The sequence below is a fragment of the Sinocyclocheilus grahami genome, unplaced genomic scaffold (assembly GCF_001515645.1).
Source record: "Sinocyclocheilus grahami isolate Dianchi unplaced genomic scaffold, SAMN03320097.WGS_v1.1 scaffold487.1, whole genome shotgun sequence".
In the NCBI taxonomy this organism is placed as follows: Eukaryota; Metazoa; Chordata; class Actinopteri; order Cypriniformes; family Cyprinidae; genus Sinocyclocheilus; species Sinocyclocheilus grahami.
The window spans coordinates 734,356-743,956 of NW_015505666.1; the positions used below are offsets into that span (position 1 = coordinate 734,356).

At 36.0% G+C, this 9,601-nt stretch overlaps 1 pseudogene; it reads left to right on the top strand.

Moving 5' to 3' along the window:
• Positions 1–9,420: 9,420 nt before the first annotated feature.
• The window catches only part of LOC107553943 (transcription termination factor 2, mitochondrial-like), a 961-nt pseudogene continuing 780 nt past the window's right edge, over positions 9,421–9,601 (top strand).

The window sequence follows — 9,601 nt, forward strand, 5'->3', positions numbered from 1 at the left end:
CAGTATGTAATTAATTCAATTAAAAATGTAAACTGTTTAATAATCCTGCTATTAACTCACTGATTGATTAATTTTTATATATATATATAAAATCGCGTATATCACATCCAAAATAAAAGTTTTTGTTTGAATAATGTATGTGTGCGTTCTGTGTACATTTATTATGTATATATAAATACACACGCAGTATATATTTTGAAAATATTTAGATGTATTTACATGTCTATATTTATATTCATATCATTTATATTGTAAATAAATATATTTAATATATAAAAATAACATATTTTCTGAAATATATACATGTATGTGTGTGTATTTATATATACATAATACATATACAGTACTGTATATTTACTGCTACCATTAGAACAGAAGACAGCACTAATATATATATAGTGTGTGTGTGTGTGTGTGTTTGTTTGTTTGTGTGTGTGTCTAAGAGTAATTCCTCACCAGATTCATGAATATTGTAACACATACCTTACTTAGCATATTTTACAAGTACAAAGCTCTGATTTTATCAAAAGCACTTAACACAGACAAAACCACTAGCAACAATATATAATCATGATAGATTTTTGTTTGAAAGGTTGGATACCCATTACAAGATCTCACTAAAAGGCTTGTCTTTACTGTCCTTATAGCCACCAAAGGGGAAGCTGACAGACCCCAGATGCCAGGCTCCAAATCACTTCAGAGGAGCCAGCCACCAACACAAAGCCTGTAGAAAGATAAGCACAAACATACACCCACACATAAATACCCATGCTACAAGCTAGGTGTAATAATTATACCCACATAGCATGCAGGGAGAAAGAAATGCATGCAGCCCATGGCAGCAGGAAACTGAGCCTGCAGGTCTACAAACACCCTGAGGAGGCAGTGTACACAAGAAGACTAGAACAAAAACATTATTTACACTAGACAGCTGGTCCCATAAAAAAATAAATAAAAAAGCCACACAATCCTTCAAAAGAGGAATAGTAAACATTATGAAACTTTATGAAAGATGAGAATAAATTGACTGTCATACTAAATCAGATAATGTAAATCTTAACTAGATCTGCCAATTTAATGTACAATTAAAGTACAATTAATTATTTAAAAAATAATTGTATTCTCTGACCCATAGGGAAATTTCATAAGGAATAAGGAATAAGGAACTCAGGACTGAAGTACCACCTGCGTGTTTTAAAATATTTTTTTTCGCAATATCTAATCAATGATGTACTGTACTGGTAATGTTTTAAATTATTTAAATTTGGAATTTACTTTGATTTAAATATTTAATCCGCACAGTATGTAATTAATTCAATTAAAAATGTAAACTGTTTAATAATCCTGCTATTAACTCACTGATTGATTAATTTTTCATGTTCGTCAAACTCATTCATCATTTGAACAGCCATTATCTCACCTAGAAGCCCAGCACTCATCACATTCATGTTAAAATCAGTTTAACTGATAGACATTCCTGATGATCCTCTCTCCTTAATTTCAGTCCCCCTCAGAAAGCAAGAGGACTTATGCTGCTAGTGGCTTTTTTGTCCTGGAAGTCACTCCTAGCTCATAGTGTTTGTGTGTGTGTGTGTGTTTTTATTGCGGTTACAGGGCTATTTCAGGGGCATATCCTGTCTGCACAAATACTCTTGGTTGGTTGAGTTTATTAATGTGATTTTTTTAATTTAGTGTTGCTGTACGGCAAAGTCACATTGCCTCATGACACACATTTGAGTTATAAACGCGGCTCGTCTATAGGAACCAATATTTTTCGAAACAGTCATATTATGTGTCATGTTTAACATGTAATGCTTCATGAAAAAAGAAACTGAGTCCGGATACCAAGGTCTCACAAGTCAGTGAACATTTTATGTTTCCCTTTCTGAAAAGAAAAACAGTATTCTTTCATGCATGCATTTTTAATTGAAATCAATAAAAGGTCATTCCTTTAAGGTTTGGTGGGCAGTTAGATTTCCACAAACTCAATGTTTAATTTTCTTTACAAAAAGGACACCCCCCAGTGGACATGCACTTCACTACAGGCCTGAAAAATCTTTTAGATGAAAATTGCAGCTATTTTATCAGCAGGGGTGCAGCAACTATTATATCTGATGAGTGAGACATGTCTTGTCTTTCAATGCATGCTGCCGTTAAATGGGTTTAAACAATACAAGAAGACCATGCAGAACCTACATAACCTGGGTAAAATTTATTTACAAGATGACCTAGACAGTCTGAGTGAATCTTTTGAATAAAATAAAGCTTATAAGAGTCTACAGATGTTTCAAATAAAGGACAGAAGTGTTAAAGTTTTAAGACAAATACAAACGTGTGTTGGAGCAGAAATGACACCATGAAATACGACTCTTGCCTTTTGGCGTAATGCATAATGACAGTTAGGGAGGTTGACAGTCTATTTTGACAAGTGAAAGCAGACATGGCCCATCTAAAAACCTGCCTGTCGAACTGGTCTACATTGCTGCATGATTAATGGTTAGGGACTTCGTTATGAATCATTGACACATATCAAAAGAAAAGAAAACAGTACATTAGAGTAAATTAGAGATTAGATGTGTCAAAGTGGCTTCAATCACGCAAAGGCAGTCTAATCAGTTGTTTTCAAATATAAGCACTGTTTTTATTTAGTGGTAACCATCAACACCTCTTTAAATCTGGCTTTGTGTCTCACACGGCATGTTCTGTTATTATGGTTATGTTGCTATTACATGTTCAGTTAATTATCAAGATCGTTATATGTTCCAGAATCACTTTTTTCAAACATTTGACAGGATTTCTGAATGCAATCAAGGTGTTATTATAAAAAGAAAAATCCATTAACAAAGCACTGAGAACACACCTGTGTTGTAATAAAAACGCAAATATGGATTAAAGCTTTCAAACAATTCCAACCATCCCACTGTAACGCAAATGATTTTAATACCTATTTAACAAAGATAGTAGCTACTTTGGTTGTCAGCCCAACCACAGCAAAACACATTGGTCATATTTGGAATGCACATTAACAGAGACGTTTCTCTAATCTGTGTTTCCACAGAGGACCACCAGCACAGCTTTACATGACATAACCGTGTCCATCAAATCCACACTGTGCTCTCTAGACACCATCCGTCAGCCTTTCTCTCACTAACTGCCGGTGCTTACACAGCCAGCTGTTAGACTAGGATATTAGTTTCAGCAGTAGATTCAAACTCTGTTGACACGTTCATGGAAACAGAAGAGAAATTAGAACAGGAAGTGTTCTACACATCCCCAGTCAGGAGAAGAATGAAAATGTTTACGGATGTGTTTGCACATCTGTTGTTTATCATTAACAAGATTTCTGTCTTGAGAGAGATGATGTTCTAATGGTAGCAGTTCAGTAGTGCTGCTAAATGCCTAGTCTTTGCAGTATGGGATACATGATTAATGGAGGTGTTTTTACAAGACATGTTGCAATTTTGAACCATACTGTAAATGCAGATCCTTTCTCTCACTAACTGCCGGTGCTTACACAGCCAGCTGTTAGACAAGGATATTAGTTTCAGCAGTAGATTCAAACTCTGTTGACACGTTCATGGAAACAGAAGAGAAATTAGAACAGGAAGTGTTCTACACATCCCCAGTCAGGAGAAGAATGAAAATGTTTACGGATGTGTTTGCACATCTGTTGTTTATCATTAACAAGATTTCTGTCTTGAGAGAGATGATGTTCTAATGGTAGCAGTTCAGTAGTGCTGCTAAATGCCTAGTCTTTGCAGTATGGGATACATGATTAATGGAGGTGTTTTTACAAGACATGTTGCAATTTTGAACCATACTGTAAATGCAGAAAAGAACTAAAAGAAATGTATGTATAGGTACTTTATGTACACTATCCTCTATAAAGCATATAGTTAAATGAATAGTTCACCTAAAAACGAACATTCTGTCATCATTGACTCGCCCTCAGGTCATTCTGAACCTGCATGACTTAATTTTTTCCACAGAAATAAGTTCTACTGGTTTGGAACGACATGAAGGTGAGTGAATGATTTTAATTTTTTGTTGTGAACGATCCCTTTAGGACCCATATGTTTGTCTTCATGCGAAATGAGCTTTGATAAGCTTTATGGCGTGTTTATTTTTAAAGCACCATTTGCTTATTGTGTACTCAAGATTTGACAGGGAAACAAACCAGCTTGTCTGGTCTTCGCTGCACAAAAAAAACGTCACGTGTGCTAGTAGCTGTTTTACATTACCCTCATGCCTTGCTGACACTTTTGTGATCATTTAAACATTTACAAGAACAACAATTGCCGAATGTGCAATTGTGAAATTGAACACCCTTTTGCTATACTTGAGCAGATGAGCACCCTTCTGAGTAAATCTTACAAATCTTTCAGGGTGAAATTGTACTCTAAAGGGATAGTTCACTGAAAAATGAAAACTCTTTCATCATTTACTTACCCATAAGAGAAGATATTTTGAAGAATGTTAGTTACCAAGCAGTTTTGGTGACCACTGTTTTTGATGGTATGTACAAAAAAAAAAATCTTATTTTGTGTTCCACAGAAGAAAGAAAGTCATACAGATTTGGAATTACATGCGATTAAGTAAATGATGACAGAATTTTTGGTGAACTATCCCTTTACCTTAAGTAGTTTCCTCTTAATTTTCACAATTACACTGTTTATGAACATTATGCACAAATTATTGTTTAAAAAAAGCAGTGACCTTATATTCTACGTGTTCGTTCATTTAAGTGCTATTCCTTCCTCTTCAGATGGTTTAAGACCTCCTCCTTGAATAGACGCAGATCTTTTCTTAGCTCTAATTTTTAGAACCACCACAATCACAGCCAGTAATAATAGGCCTACAAGCCCTGCACACAAAGCATACATTGTCAAGTTAGTCTCAGATTCAGGTTCAGGTTCAGTTTCAGGCGGAGCTGCATGATCCCACTTTCGTTTTATATTAGGTTGGTGGTAAAACTTTAGATTGGTGACCTGCCTAAAGAGACACACGTCCATGTATTCTTTATTCCATGAATGGGGTTCCTCATCATCAGTCTCCTCAATCTCCAGCAGCACCACGCACCAGTACGTCCCACTGTCCTCCTTTTGGGGATCAGTAAAGACGAGAGAGGAATCTACCTGTGAGAAATTTACCCGACCTTGTAAATCATTAGGTGGGGTTAAAGAAGGATCCCCTGGGTCCATTATTTGGATGTCCTTCTCACCAGTCTTTCGATACCACAGAACGCTGTCGTACTCTAATGCTGGTAAAGACATAAAGTTACATTGGAGGACCACCTTCTTATCGCTTGCAGAAAACAAAATATCGGTTGATTCATGCAAAGGGCACACATTCAAAATATAATCTTCAACGAGGATGGTAGAGAAACATTTATAGCTCCCAGAATGATCTGAAATGAGAGACTGAATGACTAGGGAATAGTTATCAGAATTAGTGGTTGTCGACACAAACATCTGGTTTTCGGTTGTCCCTTCTGGTGCCGATGAATTAACCTGTCCAAAAGGTGTTTTCCAGTGATTCTGTCTGAGGGGGTCTACTAAACATGTAAGGACTACATCTTCTCCGTAAGAACGATAAATAGTCTTTAATTCAGGTTCCTCTGGCAGTCCTATGGTTTGGAAGCTCCTGCATTGCTCTCCCTCCATGACCTGACAGAAAAAACGAGGTCTGTCCTGAATAAACTCATCTGAAACGTGTAAAAATGAGCCTTCGCCATGCACACGAATGAGGCTTTTAAACTCCGCTTGTAATGGCTCCAAAGAAATCTTAGTATCCATGAACAATGACACATCGTGCACATCTCTGTACCATTTTACTGTAGCATGCTTTATGGAATCCATATTGCATACCAGATCTGCACCTGTGCCGGGTGTCAGTGAAATTTCCTTAAAGACGAACTCCTTGTCACAAACGTAGAGATAGTGTTTGCGAAAATTTTCCATAGAGCTATCACTCCAGCACTCTCTGATGTAGATGCCAGAATCAGAGAACTGAAGATTTGTGAGCTTCAGACCAAGCAGCCCTTCGACTTCAGTGGAGAAACTGATCCGACCCTTAAAGGCATCAGGTGGTGAAACTGAGGAATTTGAGAACTGACCCAGTAGCTCCTTTCCATCAGCAGTCATTCTATATACAGCAATATCATTTCCAAAGCAATAACCCATCTCAAGTTCCCCACCAAGAGCTTTAAAAATGGGCTCTGGGTTTTTTTCTGCAAAAGTGCTCACCAGCAGCAGAGCAAGTATCACAGTGTTCCTGGTTTGGATCATCCTGTTCTACTCTGTCCATCCGTGAGACTACTTTCAGCCTGTTGCCTTCCACATACTCAGAAATTTGAGTAACCTGTTTCTGAAGTTTGGCATTAAGATCCACCCACGTTGGGATGTTGTCTTTCTTAGGTGCAGGGGTTTTCCTTCAGCTTCTCAGGTGCAGTTTTTCTTACTTTACTTTCTTCATGCCTATATCCTCCCTTATAACCCAGAGCACATGGTTATCATTTATCTTTCCATTTAAGGTTCTTCTTTTAATCTTGTGTGCTGTTGTCGAAAGTTTTATCTCATGCATCAAAAGAAATCTGAAGCATTGCAAAGACAAACTGTTTTTTCTCTCTCTTGTGCTCTTCCTGTATCTTGTGTGTGTCTGAGTATTTATTTCAAGAGACAATATACACAGCATTTTAACCACTGTGTTAATGAAGCATAACAGAGAAAATGCAATGTGTAAAAAATTTGTCTATGTTAGTTCATTCTGATGTAAATCTGAAAAAAGAACACATCTGCAGATTTTTTAGAGAGTCAGCTTCAGTCAACCATTTCAGCAATGTTCTGCAAGAACCTGATAGTTTGCATACAGGGAAAATCATTCACATGAGTGTTCACTCTTGTACTACAACGACATACTGCAATATCTGGCAAAGTAATTAATTAAATAGCGCAGATGAAAAGTGTTATTGATTTGACTTAAATTTATAGAAGAATACACACACACATATACATCCATTACATAATACATATATATATATACACCCACATGAAAAAATACTATAGTAATTTATAGTAAATACTATAGTGTTTTTGAACCATACTATAATAAAATGTATTATACTGTATATATTATAGTATTTACAACAATTTGTTAATGAATGATACAGCATACTGTAGTATTAACTAGAGTGAACTGATAAACTGTAATAAATAATGTAGTATATGCTTTAGTGTTTACTAATACTACTGGTAGTAAACTGTAGTGTATTGTAGTAATATACCCTATAGTTGTAGAAAGCTTAGTACAGTATTGGGTAAAGTAATTTGTTTATATTACTATAGTTGCTTTAGTGTTTACTAATACTACTGGTAGTAAACTGTAGTGTATTGTAGTAATATACCCTATAGTTGTAGAAAGCTTAGTACAGTATTGGGCAAAGTAATTTGTTTATATTACTATAGTTGTTATATTACCACAGCAACTATAGAATTACCACAACAAATGAATTCAAGTTCCTTACTATAGTATGGTTAAATAGTATTTGCTATAAATTACTATAGTATTTTTTCATGTGGGCAGTGTATAAATATATATATATAATTATATTTTTAATTATATATAATTTTTTAAAATATTTTTTTATGTATCTTTCTTTTTTATTTTATTATGCCTGCAAATTATTTATTTATTTATTTTTTAAAGCCACATTTAAGTAATTTTTTTGGAACTCATAATTTGACCAGTATGCCTGAAAAATGCATGATTTGTTAAAAACGTAAAAACTTTTATTTTTGAGAGACAGAGATTTAAACATCTCTAAATAAGTCATAGTCTTCAAATAAAGAAAAATCCATTGTCTTAAACTGTACCTAGTCGGCCTACAGGTACCTAATAGTCTGTGGGAGCCATCTGAATGCAAAGCTCTTTGTAAGTCGCCAGATTGTAGAGACTTCAAGGGTGGGCTGAGTGAACGGTTTGAGTAGGCAGGCATGATCCAGCATTGTGATTAAGCTCCAACTGTGACTCACTCTCCACTGCCATTCAAACTAATTGCTCTCTGTGCTGATTATAGAACTCACAGTCCCTGATGCCATTTTAAGCAACTTTTCTGTTTTGAAAACACATGACTGCAGCTTAAAATAGTATTATCTGTTAAATAGTTGGCTGTCATTCATATTATATTAGTGCCAGTTTGGACTATTTTGTAGTTTAGGTTAGTGGCAAATTCATATTTCCCTTTACTGTGTTCGTATGATCTGTTATATTTACCGGTTTCAGTGTTCCTTCTGTACTAAGGGTGGCGCTGTTGTGCTCAGACCGCATGGGCGTCACAACCAAAACAAGAGGTCCAGTACTGAAATGTGACCGCTGTCACTGCAGAGGTACTGATCAGTTTGTCTTATCAACACGTTCCAGAAATGATATTATTGACTAATAAATGCAAGCCGCATTTAGACTATGCTGTTTGCTTCTTTACCTCGATGTCATGACTTATGTTTCATAAGAGAGAACGCACTCCCTCGTGTTCTGTTGAGATTAAGTTGTGTTTATGTGTAGATAGATACTGATTTACTGAAGGAAAATCTTATAAAATAATATATTTTTCATGGTGGACATTTAATGTATGTTATTATGAGTTTAGAATGCATTTTACTGAACAAAAATGTTGATGTGCCCCTCAGTGCAAAATGTGCTATTGATATTTTGTTCTTTCTTCAGAAGCCAAAAACTGTATACTATCTTATTTTTTTCTCAAATAGGAGAACACCAGTATATAGATTGCCTCAAAAAAGCCACAAAAGTCTAAAAATGGATTTATATGGGCTGAAAGACCCCAAACAGAGCATGAGGGTTAATAGTGTTCTCTCATAAATGTCATTCAAAAACTATTGGGACGTCCTGGCCCCTCAAGGTATCTAGTGTGTGGTTTTTTTTTCAGTCTCAAGATAAATATGCCATGATCTCTTTATAAAGAAACTGTCTAACCTGTTTGAACCTTTTTCTGTGTGTGTACCCAACAGTTGCTGTTGTGCCGTTTTCTCCAAAGCTAATATCTAACAGTTAGTTACCATAAGTAAATTATCTTAGGTGTTGATGTAAAATAACTTGGTTCTTCTGTGGTATTGGCATTCTGCGGATGTTAGCAATTAGACAGCTAGTTGATTTCTGCTGACAATTCTTTATCCTATGGGTAGATAGTTTGGTGTCTGAGTGCTTACTCTATAATGTTCACTCGAAAGACTTCATGTGATATTAGCTTTGCATGAGTAAATGGTAATGAGGAAGTGTTTAGTTAACACTTTGAGACTTGAAGTAGATTTTCTGATATGTTTTTCCAATTGTTTCAGGCACGTTACTTGCATGCAATGCAAACAATTACCTGACATTCCCGCCCACAGACCTGTAGATTGTGCAAACATGTTGCGATTAGTCACGACATCCCTGTGTCTCTACTGCCAGCGGGCTCAAGCAACACCTTTGCTTCTCACGAGGCCCCGCTCCATGATCGTTCAAGAAGAGAACCCGCTTGCCATAAACGCCCTGTATGACTTGTCCGTAGATATCAGTAAAGTCCAGAAGCTGAGGGGTTGGGTGTTGC